This window comes from Loxodonta africana, chromosome 12 (assembly GCF_030014295.1).
Source record: "Loxodonta africana isolate mLoxAfr1 chromosome 12, mLoxAfr1.hap2, whole genome shotgun sequence".
Taxonomy (NCBI): Eukaryota; Metazoa; Chordata; class Mammalia; order Proboscidea; family Elephantidae; genus Loxodonta; species Loxodonta africana.
The window spans coordinates 102949121-102967866 of NC_087353.1; the positions used below are offsets into that span (position 1 = coordinate 102949121).

General features: G+C 42.7%; 1 non-coding gene across 1 annotated transcript; it reads left to right on the forward strand.

Moving 5' to 3' along the window:
• Window positions 1-15889: 15889 nt before the first annotated feature.
• On the forward strand, window positions 15890-15996 carry LOC111752460 (U6 spliceosomal RNA). Its single transcript, XR_002787389.1, has one exon. It is a non-coding gene; the product is annotated as a U6 spliceosomal RNA (small nuclear RNA).
• Window positions 15997-18746: the final 2750 nt, after the last annotated feature.

Below are 18746 nucleotides of genomic sequence, written 5' to 3' on the forward strand. Positions count from 1 at the left end.
GCCATTTGTGGCCCGTGTTACCTTGAGCAGATGGACATTTCTGAGCTTCCAGTCACATGTGGAAAGGGCACGGAGGTGGCGCCACGTCAGAGCGTTGTTGTGAGATTATTAAAGGTCAAGTCTGAGCAAAAAGCTGCTTCAACCTTAAGGCTTGGTACCAAGTTCAGCTCTAGAGATAGACTGGGTGGGGCGCCTTCATGAAGGGCGCATACGCTCGATTGTCATCGTCGAATCATTTGTTTCTTCTTCCCCTCATTGATTCATTCACTCTGTCATTGAGTCATTCAGTCTCTCATTCGTTTATTCAACAAGTGTTCCCTTAAGCACTTCCTAGGTGCCAGGCACTGCGCCAGCTGCTGGGGATATCGTCAATGAACAAAACAAAACAAAAAATTATTTTTCTTAGCTTAAATCTAGGACCTGGACAAAATAAATAAATGAAATCAGGTATTTTAGACAGTGATGAATGCCATGTAGGAACATAAAGCAGAGGGTCAACAGACACTTACAAGGTGGGGAGGCCTCCTGGGAGGGCGAGATCTGGGTAAAGACTTTAAAGAGTTGAGGGAGTGAGCCATGAATTTTTTTTCTTCCTTTTTTATTTTTATCATCTTTATTGTGCTTTAAGTGAAAGTTTACAAATAGAGTCAGTCTCTCACACAAAAACCCATATACACCTTGCTGCACACTCCCAATTACTCTCCCTCTAATGAGACAGCCCGCTCTCTCCCTCCACTCTCTCTTTTTGTGTCCATTTCGCCAGCTTCTAACCCCCTCCACCCTCTCATCTCCCCTCCAGGCAGGAGATGCCAACAGTCTCAAGTGTCAACCTGATCCAAGAAGCTCACTCCTCACCAGCATCCCTCTCCAGCCCATTGTCCGGTCCAATCCATGTCTGAAGAGTTGGTTTCAGGAATGGTTCCTGCCCTGGGCCAACAGAAGGTCTGGGGGCCGTGACCTCCGGGGTCCTTCTAGTCTTAGTCAGACCATTAAGTCTGGTCTTTTTATGAGAATTTGGGGTCTGCATCCCACTGTTCTCCTGCTCCCTCAGGGGTTCTCTGTTGTGTTCCCTGTCAGGGCCGTCATCGGTTGTAGCTGGGCACCATCTAGTTTTTCTGGTCTCAGGATGATGTAGTCTCTGGTTCATGTGGCCCTTTCTGTCTCTTGGGCTCGTAGTTGCCTTGTGTCCTTGGTGTTCTTCATTCTCCTTTGCTCCAGGTGGATTGAGACCAGTTGATACATCTTAGATGGATGCTTGCTAACATTTAAGACCCCAGAAGCCACTCTCCAAAGTGGGATGCAGAATGTTTTAATAGATTTTATTATGCCAATTGACTTAGATGCCCCCTGAAACCATGGTTCCCAAACCCCTGCCCTTGCTACACTGGCCTTCGAAGCATTCAGTTTATTCAGAAAACTTCTTTGCTTTTGGTTTAGATCAGTTGTGCTGACCTCCCCTGTATTGCGTGTTGTCTTTCCTTTCACCTAAAGTAGTTCTTATCCGCTATCTAATGAGTGATTGCCCCTCTCCCACCCTCCCTTCCTCACCCCTCTCGTAACCACAAAGGAGTGTGTTCTTCTCAGTTTAAACTTTCTCAAGTTCTTATAATAGTGGTTTTATACAATATTTGTCCTTTTGCAACTAATTTCACTCAGCATAATGCCTTCCAGGTTCCTCCATGTTATGAAATGTTTCACAGATTCCTCACTGTTCTTTATCGATATGTAGTATTTCATTGTGTGAATATACCATAATTTATTTACCCATTCATCTGTTGATGGGCACCTTGGTTGCTTCCATCTTTTTGCTTTTGTAAACAGTGCTGCAATAAACATGGGTGTGCATATTTCTGTTTGTGTAAAGGGTCTTATTTCTCTAGGATATATTCTGAGGAGTGGGATTGCTGGATCGTGTGATAGTTCTATTTCTAGCTTTTTAAGGAAGCACCAAATCGATTTCCAAAGTGGTTGTATGATTTTACATTCCCACCAGCAGTGTATAAGAGTTCCAATCTCTCCACAGCCTCTTTAACATTTATTATTTTGTGTTTTTTGGATTAATGCCAGCCTTGTTGGAGTGAGATGAAATCTCATTGTAGTTTCAATCTGTATTTCTCTAATGGCCATGAACATTTCCGTATGTATCTGTTAGCTACCTGAAGGTCTTCTTGAGTGAAGTGTCTATTCATATTTTTTGCCCATTTTTTAAATTGGGTTATTTGTCTTTTTGTAGTTGAGTTTTTGCAGTATCATATAGATTTTAGAGATCAGGCGCTGATCAGAAATGTCATAGCTAAAAACTTTTTCCCAGTCCGTAAATAGTCTTTTTACTCTTTCGGTGAAGTCTTTGGATGAGCATACCCAGTAAATAGGTGTTTGATTTTTAGGAGCTCCCAGTTACCCAATTTTTCTTCTGCATTCTTAATGATGTTTTATATACTGTTTATGCCATGTATTAGGGGCGAGCCATGAATTTACCTGGGAGAAACTCTTTCTGGGGAAGAAGAACAGCCATGCAAATTCCCTGGGGTGCACCCGGGTGGTGGAGAAAAGTCAAGGAGGCCAGAGTAGCAAGAGCGGCGTAAAGGGGAGGGGGGAGATGGGGATGAGGTCACACTGGCTACAGGGCCATGTCAGGTAATGGGACCTTGCAGGTCATTTCCCGGAAATTGACTTTAATTTCAAGTGAGATGGGGAGCCCTTGGAAGGTTTGGAGAAGAGAAGGGACATTAACTCACTTTTTTTTTTTTAAGTTTCATTTTTAAAACAGCTTTATTGGAGCATAATTGATATGCATTGAACATATTTAATGTGTACAATTTGATGAATTTTGACGCGTTATGTTGTTGTTAGGTGCCGTCAAGTTCATTCCAACTCAGAGCAACCCTGTGTACAACAGAATGAAACACTGCCCGGTCCTGCACCATCCTCACAATTGTTGCTATGCGTGCGTCCATTCTGCAGCCACTGTGTCAGTCCATCTTGTTGAAGGTCTTCTTCTCTTTTGCTGACCCCCTTACTTAACCAAGCGTGATGTCCTTCTCTAGGGGCTGGTCCCTCCTGACAACATGTCCAAAGTACACGAGACGAAGTCTTGCTATCCTTGCTTCTAAGGAGCATCCTGGCTGTAATTTTTCCAAGACAGACTTGTTCATTCTTCTGGCAGCCCATGATATATTCAATATTCTTCGCCAACACTGTAACTCAAAGACATCAATTCTTCAGTCTTCTTTATTCATTGTCCAGCTTTCACATGCATATGAGGCGTTTGAAAACACTATGGCTCAGATTAGGTGCCCCTTGGTCCTTAAAGTGACATCTTTGCTTTTTAACACTTTAAAAAGACCTTTTGCGGCAGATTTGCAGCAGATTTTTGACATATACACTCTTGTAAAACCACGAACACAGTCAAGAGAGTGAACACATCCATCACTCCCAAAAGTTCCTTGTGCCCTTTGGCATCCTCTCTGTCCTGCTCTCTCCTCCCCCTTCCCTGTCACTTGTCCCTAGGCTGCCATTGATCTGCTTTCTGTCATGATAGATTAGTTTGTTTTTTTTTTCTAGAATTCTGTCTGAGTGGAAGCATACAGGATGTATTCTTTTTTGGTCTGGTTTATTTTACTCAGCATAATTTTGGGGGATTCGTCTGTACAGTATCCATAGTTCATTCCTTCTTATTGTGAGCAGTATTCCATCCCACCACTTGCCTGTCAGTGTGTTGCACTGCGGTGACTTGCATGTTGTTGTGAGGCTCGGAGTTATGCCCCCGGTATTTTAAATACCAGCAGAGTCATCCATGGTGGACAGGTTTCAGTGGAGCTTCTAGACTAAGGCAGACGATGAAGAAAAGCTCAGGTGATACACTTTAGAAAATTATCCAATCAAAACCCGACAGGTCACAACAGAATATTGTTTGGTATAGTGCTGAAAGACAAGCTCCCTGGGTTGGAAGACACAATACACAGTGGCTGCAACAACGGGCTCGAGCATACCAATGATGGTGAAGATGATGTAATGTTTTGTTCTGTTGTACGTGGGGTCACCATGGGTGGGAGCTGTCACGTTGACAACTAACAAAAGCAACAAGTATTCCATTGTATGGATTTACCATATTTGTTTATCCACTCACCTGTTGATGGATGTTTGGGTTGTTTTTAGGTTTTGGCTATTAAAAATGATGCTGCTAAAAACATTCATTTATGTCTTTGTATGGATATGTGCCTTCTATTCTCTCGAATAAATACCTATCAGTGGAATAGCTGGATCATACAGTAGGTTTAAGTTTAACTTTTTAAGGAAGTGCCTGACTGTTTTGCAAAGTAGTTGTACCATTTTACAGTATCACCAAAAGTATGACAGATTCAATTTTTCCCCATCCTTGCTAACAAGTGGTATAATCAGTTTGGTGGTTTGAACTCACTCGAAGGCATGTTGTAGAGCCCTGGTTGCACAGTGATTAATGTTGAATCCACCAGCTGCTCCTTGGAAACCCTATGGGGCAGTTCTACTCCATTCTATAGAGTCACTATTAGTTGAACTTGACTCGATCACAACGTGTTTGGGTTTGGAAGAGCCTTGGAAGACAGGCCCGGTGATCAGCTTTCGAAAGGTGACAACCTCGAAAACCCTATGGAGCAGTTCTACACTGCACACATGAGGTCATCGTGAGTCAGAACTGACTCGAAGACAACTAATAACAATAGCTGGGTAGTGGTATCTTCTGTTTTCATTTTTTCATGTGATTATTTTCCATTCGTATCTCTTCTTTGGTGAAGTGTCCGTTCAAATCACTTGCCCTCCTCCCCTTTTTTTCTAGTTGTGGTAAATATATATACGTAACAAAACAAAATTGCATTGTTATTGGATTTTGAGAGCTCTTTATATGTTCCAGATACAAGTCCTTTTTTAGGTCTATGCTTTGTGAATATTTCTCCCAGTCTATGGCTTGTCTTTTCATTATTTTAACAGTGTCTTTTGAAGGGCAGATTCTAATTTTTATGAAATTTAATTCATCAATTAGTTCTTTTGTGGATTTGCGTTCTGTTACGGTGCCACCCACTTAGGTTTTAATAGGATCCCTCTGGCTGCTATGTGGGGAAGGGAGTGAGGGGGGTAAAGATGGAAGCAGGGAGACCAGATAGGAGGCTACAGCAAGAAGACAAACGAGATGATCATGGCTTGGACTAGGGTGTTGGTAGTGGAGGCAATGACAAGAGGAGGGTTTGGGTATATTTTGAAGATAGAACCAATAGATTTTCCTCATGGATTGGATGTCAGAGATATAGGGAGCTCAAAGAGACCCCACCTGAACACCTGGAAGGATGGTGTTGCTATTACCTGAGATGGGAAGACTATGGGTGGATGGAGGCATGACAGGTACAGTAGGTAGGTGCATGCCCTGGGTGCCGCTTGAGGTGGGGTGCCAATGAGCATTTTCTATGGGCCATCACAGTTTCCATTGCCAGCTGTGAGAGATCGTTCAGCAATTTAACACTAATTGCCTAGGCGCTGTTTTCTGTAGCTAGGCCTCTGCAGGTAGGGCAGGTGAGGGCAAGGGTCCAGGGGTCAATTCTGACATGTCAAGTTTGCCATCCTATCTGACATCCCATGTGGAGGAGGTACTTGGATATCTGACTCCAAGTCCAGCGTGATTCGACCCCTGGTCATGCTAGGTCCTGTGTCATCCTCTGGTATTACTCTTCTGAATTTATAGCTTTTGCTGAACTTGTCACTTCTTTTACTGGACTTTCTATACTAACTGTCTTGGAAGAAGTACAGCCAGAATGCTCTTCAGAAGCAAGGATGGCAAGATTGTGTCTCACATACTTTGGACATGTTATCAGGAGGTACCAGTCCCTGGAGAAGGGCACCATGCTTGGTAGGGGATCAGCGAGAAAGAGAAAGACCCTTGACAAGATGGATTGACACAGTGGCTACAACAATGAGCTCAAGCAGAGCAAAGATTGTGAGGACGGCACAGGACTGGGCAGTGTTTTGTTCTGTTGTACTCGGGTGGTTATAAGTCAGAACTGACTCGAAGGCACATAACAAACGTGTACTAACTGTGCAAGTTCGAACTCATGTAAGTGGTTGTTCATGGTTCAAGCTCAACACCTGAGCCTATATCGATGCCATTTCTATCCCTCAGGCTACATCTAGTCCTATTTGTCCTTCTCAAGCCTGTGACACTGCAGAAGCCAAGAGTGTGATGTTCCCACCTATACCTCTGTAGTGGGTGGAGATTTTCAGACATGGCTGACTTTTGAAAAGGAAGAAGAGCTGAGGGAACCCTCTAGGTCTTCCCTTTATTACTCTGAAACCTGTCCCCCTAGTGGTTCCAATTGCTCCCTGTTTGTAGACTGAAAGCCTGGGGTAACACTGACTCTTTCCTGCTTACTGATGGCACTTTAGAGTCACACGACAAAAGGGAGAAATAACCACTCTCCTCGGTCCTGTGGGTGATGCTCTCTCAGCAAAGTGGCTCCCCTGGACTTGGTGCTGTTCATCACGCGTGAACTCGGGTCCGTTTCCCAACCACCTGGATGTCTTAATTTGCTGGTGCAGTTGTTGTTCTTGTGTGCCGTTGAGTGGATTCCAGCTCGTTGCAACCCTACAGGGCAGAGTAGGGTTTCCCAGGCAGTAGTCTTTATGGGAGCAGATCACCAGGTCTCTTCTCTCACAGAGCCAGTGGTGGGTTTGAACTGCTGACCTTTCGGTTAGCAGCCGAGCTCTTAACCGTTGCACTGCAGGGCTTCTTTTTTGCTAGTGCTACTTTACCAGAAAAACCACAAGTGGGTGGCTTTAAAGAACAGAAATTTATGTTCTCACAGTTCAGGAGGATAGAAATTTGAATTCAGGGCTATAGGGAAGGCATTTGCTGTCTGCAGGCTCTGGGGGAAGATCCTTGTTTCTTTCATCTTCTGTAGCCCATGTGTTCCTTGGTTCCCTGGCGGTCTCCGTCTGTCTTCCCCATTTGTGCTTGCTCTGTAACTAATCTGCTCTTTTTATAACTCAAAAGTGTTTAGGTTTAGGACACACCCTACACTTATCTGGCCTCCTTAATATAAAAAAGACAACCCTATTCCCAAACAGGATCCCTTCCACAGGTATAGGGGTTAAGATTTCAACATATCTTTTTTTTTTTTTAATTTTTATTAAGCTTCAAGTGAACATTTACCATTCCAATCAGTCTGTCACATGTAAGTTTACATACATCTTACTCCCTTCTCCCACTTGCTCTCCCCCTATTGAGTCAGCCCTTACAGTCTCTCGTTTCGTGCCAATTTTGCCGTCTTCCCTCTCTCTCTATCTTCCCATCCCCCCTCCAGTCAAGAGTTGCCAACACACTCTCCAGTGTCCACCTGATTTAATTAGCTCACTCTTCATCAGCATCTCTCTCCCCCCCCGCTGACCAGTCCTTATCATGTCTGATGAGTTGTCTTCGGGGATGGTTCCTGTCCTGTGCCAACAGAAGGTCTGGGGAGCACTGCCGCCGGGATTCCTCTAGTCGCAGTCATACCATTAGGTGTGGTCTTTTCATGAGAATTTGGGGTCTGTATCCCATTGGTCTCCTGCTCCCTCAGGAGTTGTCTGTTGTGCTCCCTGACAGGGCAGACATCGATTGTGGCCGGGCACCAACTAGTTCTTCTGGTCTCAGGATAATGTAGGTCTCTGGTTCACGTGGCCCTTTCTGTCTCTTGGGTTCTTAGTTGTCGTGTGACCTTGGTGTTCTTCCTTTGCCTTTGCTCCAGGTGGGTTGAGACCAATTGATGTATCTTAGATGGCCACTTGTTGGCATTTAGGACCCCAGGCGCCACAATTCAAAGTGGGATGCAGAGTGTTTTCATAATAGAATTGTTTTGCCCATTGACTTAGAAGTCCTCTCAAACCAAGTTCCCCAGACCCCAGCCCCTGCTCCGCTGACCTTTGAAGCTTTCATTTTATCCCGGAAACCTCTTTGCTTTTAATCCAGTCCAATTAGGCTGACCTTCCTTGTATTGAGTGTTGTCTTTCCCTTCACCCAAAGCAGTTTTTATCTACAGATTGATCAATAAAAAGCCCTCTCCCTCCCTCCCTCCCTCCCCCCTTTGTAACCACATAAGTATGTGTTCTTCTCCGTTTTTACTATTTCTCAAGATCTTATAATAGTGGTCTTACACAATATTTGTCCTTTTGCCTCCAACTGATTTCGCTCAGCATAATGCCTTCCAAGTTCCTCCATGTTATGAAATGTTTCATAGATTCGTCACTGTTCTTTATCGATGCGTAGTATTCCATTGTGTGAATATATCGCAATTTATTTACCCATTCATCCGTTGACGGACATCTTGGTTGCTTCCAGGTTTTTGCTATTGTAAACAGAGCTGCAATAAACATGGGTGTGCATATATCTGTTCGTGTGAAGGCTCTTGTATCTTTAGGGTATATTCCTAGGAGTGGGATTTCTGGGTTCTATGGTAGTTCTATTTCTAACTGTTTAAGATAACGCCAGATGGATTTCCAAAGTGGTTGTGCCATTTTACAATCCCACCAGCAGTGTATGAGAGTTCCAATCTCTCTGCAGCCTCTCCAACATTTATTATTTTGTGTTTTTTGGATTAATGCCAGTCTAGTTTTTTTTTTAGTTGGTGTGAGATGGAATCTCATCGTAGTTTTAATTTGCATTTCTCTAATGGCTAATGATTGGGAGCATTTTCTCATGTATCTGTTGGCTGCCTGAATATCTTCTTTAGTGAAATGTGTGTTCATATCCTTTGCCCACTTTTTGATTGGGTTGTTTGTCTTTTTGTGGTTGAGTTTTGACAGAATCATGTAGATTTTAGAGATCAGGCGCTGGTCTGAGATGTCATAGCTGAATATTCTTTCCCAGTCTGTAGGTGGTCTTTTTACTCTTTTGGTGAAGTCTTTAGATGAGCATAGGTGTTTGATTTTTAGGAGCTCCCAGTTATTGGGTTTCTCTTCATCATTTTTGGTAATGTTTTGTATTCTGTTTATGCCCTGTATTAGGGCTCCTAGGGTTGATCCTATTTTTTCTTCCATGATCTTTATCGTTTTAGTCTTTATGTTTAGGTCTTTGATCCACTTGGAGTTAGTTTTTGTGCATGGTGTGAGGTATGGGTCCTGTTTCATTCTTTTGCAAATGGATATCCAGGTATGCCAGCACCATTTGTTAAAAAGACTATTATTTCCCCAGTTGACTGACACTGGTCCTTTGTCAAATATCAGCTGCTCATACATGGATGGATTTATATCTGGGTTCTCAATTCTGTTCCATTGGTCTACGTGCCTGTTGTTGTACCAGTACCAGGCTGTTTTGACTACTGTAGCTATATAATAGGTTCTGAAATCAGGTAGGGTGAGGCCTCCCACTTTCTTCTTCTTTTTCAGTAATGTTTTGCTTATCCGGGGGTTCTTTCCCTCCCATATGAAATTAGTGATTTGTTTCTGTATCCCCTTAAAGTATGACATTGGTATTTGGATTGGAAGCGCATTATATGTATAGATGGCTTTTGGTAGAATAGACATTTTTACTATGTTAAGTCTTCCTATCCATGAGCAGGGTATGTTTTTCCACTTAAGTATGTCCTTTTGAATTTCTTGTAGCAGAGTTTTATAGTTTTCTTTGTATAGGTCTTTTACATCCTTGGTAAGATTTATTCCTAAGTATTTTATCTTCTTGGGGGCTACCGTGAATGGTATTGATTTGGTGATTTCCTCTTCGGTGTTCTTTTTGTTGATGTAGAGGAATCCAAGTGATTTTTTTATGTTAATTTTATAACCTGAGACTCTGCCAAACTCTTCTATTAGTTTCAGTAGTTTTCTGGAGGATTCCTTAGGGTTTTCCATGTATACGATCATATCATCTGCAAATAGTGATAGCTTTACTTCCTCCTTACCAATCTGGATACCCTTTATTTCTTTGTCTAGCCTAATTGCCCTGGCTAGGACTTCAAGTACGATGTTGAATAAGAGCGGTGATAAAGGGCATCCTTGTCTGGTTCCCGTTCTCAAGGGAAATGCTTTCAGGTTCTCTCCATTTAGAGTGATATTGGCTGTTGGCTTTGCATAGATGCCCTTTATTATGTTGAGGAATTTTCCTTCAATTCCCATTTTGGTAAGAGTTTTTATCATAAATGGGTGTTGGACTTTGTCAAATGCCTTTTCTGCATCAATTGATAAGATCATGTGGTTTTTGTCTTTTGTTTTATTTATGTGATGGATTACATTAATGGTTTTTCTGATATTAAACCAGCCTTGCATACCTGGTATAAATCCCACTTGCTCAGGGTGAATTATTTTTTTGATGTGTTGTTGGATTCTATTGGCTAGAATTTTGTTGAGGATTTTTGCATCTATGTTCATGAGGGATATAGGTCTAAAATTTTCTTTTTTTGTAATGTCTTTACCTGGTTTTGGTATCAGGGAGATGGTAGCTTCATAGAATGAGTTGGGTAGTATTCCGTCTTTTTCTATGCTTTGAAATACCTTCAATAGTAATGGTGTTAACTCTTCTCTGAAGGTTTGGTAGAACTCTGCAGTGAAGCCGTCCGGGCCAGGACATTTTTTTGTTGGAAGTTTTTTGATTACCGTTTCAATCTCTTTTTTTGTTATGGGTCTGTTTAGTTGTTCTACTTCTGAATGTGTTAGTTTAGGTAGGTAGTATTGTTCCAAGAATTTATCCATTTCTTCTAGGTTTTCAAATTTGTTAGAGTACAATTTTTCGTAGTAATCTGAAATGATTCTTTTAATTTCATTTGGTTCTGTTGTGATGTGGTCCTCCTCGTTTCTTATTCGGGTTATTTGTTTCCTTTCCTGTTTTTCTTTAGTCAGTCTAGCCAATGGTTTATCAATTTTGTTAATTTTTTCAAAGACCCAGCTTTTGGCTTTGTTAATTCTTTCAATTGTTTTTCTGTTCTCTAATTCATTTAGTTCATCTCTAATTTTTATTTTTTGTTTTCTTCTGGTCCCTGATGGGTTCTTTTGTTGCTCAGTTTCTATTTGTTCAAGTTGTCGGGACAGTTCTCTGATTTTGGCTCTTTCTTCTTTTTGTATGTGTGCATTTATTGATATAAATTGGCCTCTGAGCACTGCTTTTGCTGTGTCCCAGAGGTTTTAATAGGAAGTATTTTCATTCTCGTTGCTTTCTAAGTATTTCCTTATTCCCTCCTTGATGTCTTCTATAACCCAGTCTTTTTTCAGGAGGGTATTGTTCATTTTCCAATTATTTGATTTCTTTTCCCTAGTTTTTCTGTTATTGATTTCTAGCTTCATTGCCTTGTGGTCTGAGAAGATGCTTTGTAATATTTCGATGTTTTGGATTCTGCAAAGATTTGTTTTATGACCTAATATGTGGTCTATTCTAGAGAATGTTCCATGTGCACTAGAAAAAAAAGTATATTTTGCAGCAGTTGGGTGGAGAGTTCTGTATAAGTCAACGAGGTCAAGTTGGTTGATTGTTGTAAGTAGGTCTTCCGTGTCTCTATTGAGCTTCTTACTGGATGTCCTGTCCTTCTCCGAAAGTGGTGTGTTGAAGTCTCCTACTATAAATGTGGAGGTGTCTATCTCACTTTTCAATTCTGTTAAAATTTGATTTATGTATCTTGCAGCCCTGTCATTAAAAAAAAAAATTAGGTGCGTAAATATTTAATATGGTTATGTCTTCCTGATCAATTGTCCCTTTTATCATTATATAGTGTCCTTCTTTATCCTTTGTGGTGGATTTAAGTCTAAAGTCTATTTTGTCAGAAATTAATATTGCTACTCCTCTTCTTTTTTGCTTATTGTCTGCTTGATATATTTTTTTCTATCCTTTGAGTTTTAGTTTGTTTGTGTCTCTAAGTCTAAGGTGTGTCTCTTGTAGGCAGCATATAGATGGATCGTGTTTCTTTATCCAGTCTGTGACTCTCTGTCTCTTTATTGGTGCATTTAGTCCATTTACATTCAGCGTAATTATAGATAAATAAGTTTTTCGTGCTGTCATTTTGATGCCTTTTCATGTATGTTGTTGGCCATTTCATTTTTCCACATGCTTTTTTGTGCTGAGACGTTTTTCTTAGTAGCTTGTGAGATCCTCATTTTCATAATGTTTAACTTTGTGTTTGTTGAGTCGTTACGTTTTTCTTGGCTTTTTTCTTGAGTTATGGAATTAATATTCCTTTTTGTGGTTACCTTATTATTTACCCCTATTTTTCTAAGTAAAAACCTAACTTGTATCCTTCTATATCGCCTTGTATCACTCTCCATCTGGCAGTTCAATGCCTCCTATATTTAGTCCCTCTTTTTGATTATTGTGATCGTTTATCTATTGATTTCCATGATTTCCTGTTATGTGTATTATTTTGTTTATTTATTTATTTTTTAGAATTAGTCTTAATTTGTTTGTTTTTGTGCTTTCCCTATTTGAGTTGCGTTGATATCAGGACGTTCTGTTTTGTGACCTTGTATTGTGCTGGTACCTGATATTATTGGTCATCCGGCCAAACAATCTCCTTTAGCATTTCTTGCAGTCTTGGTTTAGTTTTTGCAAATTCTCTAAACTTGTGTTTATCTGTAAATATCTTAATTTCTCCTTTATATTTCAGAGAGAGTTTTGCTGGATATATGATCCTTGGTTGGCAGTTTTTCTCCTTCAGTGCTCTGTATACGTCGTCCCATTCCCTTCTTGCCTGCACGGTTTCTGCTGAGTAGTCTGAACTTATTCTTATTGATTCTTCCTTGAAGGAAACCTTTCTTTTCTCCCTCGCTGCTTTTAAAATTTTCTGTTTGTCTTTGGTTTTGGCAAGTTTGATGATAATATGTCTTGGTGTTTTTCTTTTTGGATCAATCTTAAATGGGGTTCGATGAGCATCTTGGATAGATATCCTTTCGTCTTTCATGATGTCAGGGAAGTTTTCTGTCAGGAGTTCTTCAACTATTTTCTCTGTGTTTTCTGTCCCCCCTCCCTGTTCTGGGACTCCAATCACTCGCAAGTTATCCTCCTTGATAGAGTCCCACATGATTCTTAGGGTTTCTTCATTTTTTTAAATTCTTTTATCTGATTTTTTTTCAGCTATGTTGGTGTTGTTTCCCTGGTCCTCCAGAAGTCCCAGTCTACATTCTAATTGCTCGAGTCTGCTCCTCTGACTTTCTATTGCGTTGTCAAATTCTGTAATTTTATTGTTAATCTTTTGGATTTCTACATGCTGTCTCTCTATGGATTCTTGCAACTTATTAATTTTTCCACTATGTCCTTGAATAATCTTTTTGAGTTCTTCAACAGTTTTATCAGTGTGTTCCTTGGCTTTTTCTGCATTTATCCTAATTTCATTTGTGATATCTTTAAGCATTCTGTAAATTAGTTTTTTATATTCTGTATCTGATAATTCCAGGATTGTATCTTCATTTGGGAAAGATTTTGATTCTTTTGTTTGGGGGGTTGGAGAAGCTGTCATGGTCTGTTTCTTTATGTGGTTTGATATGGACTGCTGTCTCCGAGCCATCACTGGGAAACTAGATTTTCCAGGTAATCAGCTAAAAAAAATGCAGTCAGATCCCTATCTGAATTCTCCCTCTGGCTCCGGGTATTCGGATGTTAATGGAGCCGCCTGGGGAGGGTGGGGGAGGGATCAGAGAGCTAGGAGTGTAGCACCACAGGATATAGAGCTGAACACCGCGTTCACGCCCCGCCCCCGTCTGCCAAAATCCGGGCGGGACGGGTCCCTGGCTGGGACGCTGCTTTCCCCGCTCCGAGACCAGTCACTTCCTCCCGGGGACTTCTCCCTCCGGTGCGTGGCACTGCTCGCGTGAACTGGGTGGGTGTTTCCCGCAGGAGTGAACTGGGTGGGTGTTTCCCGCAGGAACGGGTGGGCCCGCCCCCAGGGTCTATTCAGGCGAATAAAATTGGGCCCCATGGTCATACCCCGCCCGCGCGCATGCCCAAATCCCAGCGGGACAACTTCCCGGCTGGGACGCTGCTTTCCCCGCTCCGGGACCAGTCACTTCCTCCCGGGGACTTCCCCTTCCCACCGCACGCGTGAATTGGGTGGGCGTCACCCGCACGACCAGGTGGGCCCGCCCCCTGGGTCAATTCAGGGTAATAAAATTGGACCCTGCGCTCAAGCCCCGCCTGCGCGCCCACGCCCAAATCCCAGCGGGATGGCACCCCGGCTGGGACGCTGCTTTCCCCGCTCCGAGACCAGTCACTTCCTCCCAGGGACTTCTCCCTCCGGTGTGCCGCGCCACACGCGCGGACTGGGTGTGCGTCCTCCCGCACGAACGTGTGGGCCCCGCCCCGGGGTCGCTTTAGGGAAATATAGCTGACCCCCCCCCCCCGCTCGCACCCCGCCGGCTTCCCGCCAAACTCCTGGCGGGACTGCTCCCCAGCTGGGATGCTGTTCTCCCCACTCCCAGATCAGTCACTGCCTCCCAGGTGCTTCTCCCTCCGGCTGCGCCGCTACGCCGCCCGAGCCAACCAGGTAGACTTCCTCCCAGGAAGGGGTTCGGGGGGAAGGGCTGGGCCCCCCTTCTGTGCCATCTGCCCCCCTGGGCTCTGCCCCTGATCGGGCTCCGAAGGTCACCTGCCTGGTACGCTGGCTCCTAGTTCTGAAAATGGCCGCTGTCTGCCCGTATTTGTTCGTTTTCTGTCTCTAAGTCTGTGCTTGTTGTTCAGAGTTCGTAGATTGTTATGTATGTGATCGATTCCCTTGTTTTTCCGAGTCTTTGTTGCAAGAGGGATCCGCGGTAGCGTCCACCTAGTCTGCCATCTTGGCCCCGCCTTCAACATATCTTTTTAAGGGGGCCACTGTTCAACCCATAACACCGGAGATTTCCTTGAGATCCTTCTGAGTGTTGGGTTTAAGAAAAAGGAACTCATCCTTAAAGAAAATGGAATGACCAGCACTCTCAGATTAGTGAGGCCAATAAATGGCTCCTGGGTCCCTTGGGCAAGTGAAGCACTGCCATCCGCTGGCTGGTCCCACACGCCACAGGGTGCCCCCATGGAGTATGTGTGCTGAGTTGATCATTTTAAGCATCATGGATTGCAGAGATCCTCGATTTGATGTTAGGCTCCTCAGAAGGTGCCAATTCATTTGAGCAGATTTTGGTATATTTTAATTTATTTCCCTCCAGATTTCTATTTTTTGTACTCAAAACAAAATAATTTCAAAAAGAAAAGCGATTAACAATCTTGCCTTGCTCATACAGAAGTCATTTTTGAGATTCCTTGCCCCCTTCTAACCCTTCTTCACTCGCAGCCGTGATTACATTGTCGTAATCATTGTGCGGTGCAAATGGTTAACCCAGCCGACTGCTAACCAAAAGACTGGCGCTTCAAGTCCACCTATAGACACCTCAGGAGAAAGGCCTGGCAATCTATTTTGGAAAAATCTGCCATTGAAAACCCAGTGGAGAACAGTTCTACTCTGACTCACGTGGGATCACCATGAGTGGGAATCTACTTGACGTTAACTGGTTGGCTTAATCATACTGTATATCTATATTTGAATTGATGTAATTTTGTACTATCATTATTCTTAATTTGTTGAGTGCTGGCTGTATGCCCTGCCCTGTGTTAACAACCTCACAGCCCTATTTCATCTAAGCCTCATAGTACCTCGTAGGTACTATTATTAGCCCAGAGTCCTTGTATAATTCAAACAGTTAATGCACTTGGGTAGGTTGGAGGTTTGAGTCCACTCAGAGGTGCTTCAGAAGAAAGGCCTGCCAATCTACTTCTGAAAGATCCGCCCTTGAAAGCCCGAGGGAGCACAGTTCTACTCTGATGTACGTGGGGCCATCAGGAGTTGGAATGGACAAATGGCTTTTTTTAAAAAAAAATAATTATACATTAAAAAGCACAAGCTGTCCGTTGTAATGTCTATCACCTTGACTTACAAAGTTATCATCCCTCGTGCTTGCTTAGGCAGCACATACATTAAAATCGGAGCGATACAGAGAAGATGAACATGGCGGCTGCGGAAGAATGGCTGGCGAATTGGCGAAGCGTTCCGTGTTTCTTGTGGCATGGGAAGTACACCCCAATAAAGCTGTTACCAAAAAAGTTATCAGCCCTCTAAAAATTTGAAGCACTGCAGTAAAACGAGTTCCTTTTTAGAGGTAAGGATTCTATTTAAGATTTTCCTATCCATATTCACATGTGATATGTGCCTGTAATTTTCTTTCTGTATATTTTAATCTTTATTAGGCTTTCGGAAGAAGCTCGTGCTTGGCAAATGGACATAATGGTACCCTTACTGCTTTTTTGCACTCTGGGTGGTCTATACAACATTGAAATGATCTGTGTCTTAAAAATACAATAATTGTCCTGGTGGAAACACTGGGACCAGCTACATTTTTGGGGTTGCTATTTTTTTTCCTTGGATAATTTCCTCAATTTCTTTTTTGGTTTTTATTCTGTGTAGATTTATATTTTTAATGTTACTTTATATTTCTAAAAATTATTCATTTTATTGAGGGTTTCAGTTTATTAGCCTACAGATGTGGGTAATATTCTTTTTGGATTTGGAGGGAAAAAAATCTCTTTTTCTATCAATTATCCTATCTCCTTTCTCATTTCTAATTAAAAATGTTCCCTTAATTATATTTGTTTGAGGTTTGTTTATTCTATTAGTTCTTATCGAAACAGCAGCATTACCATTCTACTGCTTTATTCTTTGTAATGGATTTATTTTTTTCTGCTTTCATCTTTCTTTACCACCTCCTTCGAAATTATTTTCCCTCTTCACTTTTAAAGAGAAGCATTTGTTCTTACCCGCTTGAATAATCCCAGCCCGGATAGAATTCGCAAGCCTGAAACACATTGTGGGGTGAGAAACTGCCGTGTTATCATCTGTGTTTATCAGTCAAGGACCAGTAGGGACAACAGAGCCCACACCTGCCAGGTCCAGAGAGGGAGTCTCCCGTGGAGAACTAGTTGTACAGGTACTGGAAGAGCTGAGAAGCCAAACGGGCAGTGTAGAGACGAGCAACAGCAGCAAGCTGCTACTTCCCACCCACACTCAGGTGGAGGCACCAAAGAAGGAGGAATGTTACCAGAGCCCAGGAGCTGGCAGAGCTGGGGAGCCAGAATCACAGCTCGGGTGAGAAGCCAAATGTGTTGTGTTCCCAAAAAGAAACAATCTTTGATGGCTACAGGGAGGGGAGGGGTGGGGATGGAAAAACACTACATAGACAGTAGGTAAGTGGTAACTCTGGTGAAGGGTAAGACAGTACACAATACTGGGGAAGCCAGGACAACTTGTACAAAGCAAGGTCATGGAAATTCCACAGACACATCCAAACTCCCTGAGGGACCAAATTGGTGGGCTGAGGGCTGTGGGGACCATGGTCTCAGGGAACATCTAGCTCAACTGGCATAACATAGTTTATAAAGAAAATGTTCTACATTCTACTTTGGTGAGTAGCATCTGGGGTCTTAAAAGCCTGTGAGCGGCCATCTAAGATACAACACTGATCTCACCCCTTTGGGAGCAAGGGAGAATGAGGAAAACTAAAGACACAAGGAAAAGATGAGTCCAGAGGACTTAAAGACCACATCTACAATGGCTTCACCAAAACTGAGCGCAGTACAACGAGATGGTGACCAGCTACCACTGCTGACTGCTCTGACAGGGATCACAATAGAGGGTCCTAGACAGAGCTGGAGAAAAATGTTGAACAAAATCCTAACTCGAAAAGAAAGACCGGACTTGCTGGCCTGACAGAGACTGGAGAAACCCTGCGAGTATGGCCTTTCAGCTCAGTACCGAAGTCACTCCTGAGGTTCACCCTTAAGCCAAAGATTGGATGGCCGATAATGCAAAATGAAACTAAAGGGGGACACCAGCCGAGGGGCAGGGACTAGGAGGCAGAAGGGAACAGGAAAGCTGGTAATAGGGAACCCTAGGTTGTAAAGGGGAGAGTGTTGACATGTTGTGGGGTTGTTAACCGATGTCACAGAACAATGTATGTACTGACTGTTTAATGAGAAACTAGTTTGTTCTGTAAACCTTCATCTAAAGTATAATGAAAAATTAAAAAAAAAAGAACTGTTTCCTGCATTCCTTTCTTTGGACAGGACCCCTTCCGTTCCCACCCAGGCTCAGAGCTGGCCAGCTTAGAGTAACCCTCAGCCCTTCCTTCTTCCTCATGTCCCACACATCTGCTCAACTCTGTGCCCTAAGATTTCCACGCCTCTTTCTTCTTGTCTTCACTGCACTGAGACCAACTCTGGCCCTCGTTATTTCTCACGTGGCCTCTAACGAAAGCCTTCTTATGGATCACACTTCTTCTAGTCTTCCTCTGTTCTAGGCAAATCTCCATGCTAATACAAAAGATGTAGTTTTTATTTTACTGTATTGTGGCAAAATATATATAACAAACGATTTGCCATTTTAACCATTTTTTAAGAGTACGATTCACGACACTGCTTGCATTCGCTATATCGTGCTACCATCACCACTATCCATTTCCAGAAGTTTTTCACCACTGCAAAAAAACAAAAACAAAAACTCAGTGCTCCTTAAGCAATGGCTTTCTGTTTGCCCCCTTCCAAGTCCCTGGTAACCACTAGTAAACTTTGGTTTTCATGCATTTGTCTGTTCTGTGTATTTCCTATAAGTAGGATCATCACTCAGCATAATGTTTTCAGGGTTGACCCATGTTGTATCATGTATAAGAACTTTATTTCTCATTGTGGTTGAATGATATTCCATTCTATGAATAGCACCTTTCGCTTATCCATTATCTGTTGATGGACACTTGGGTTG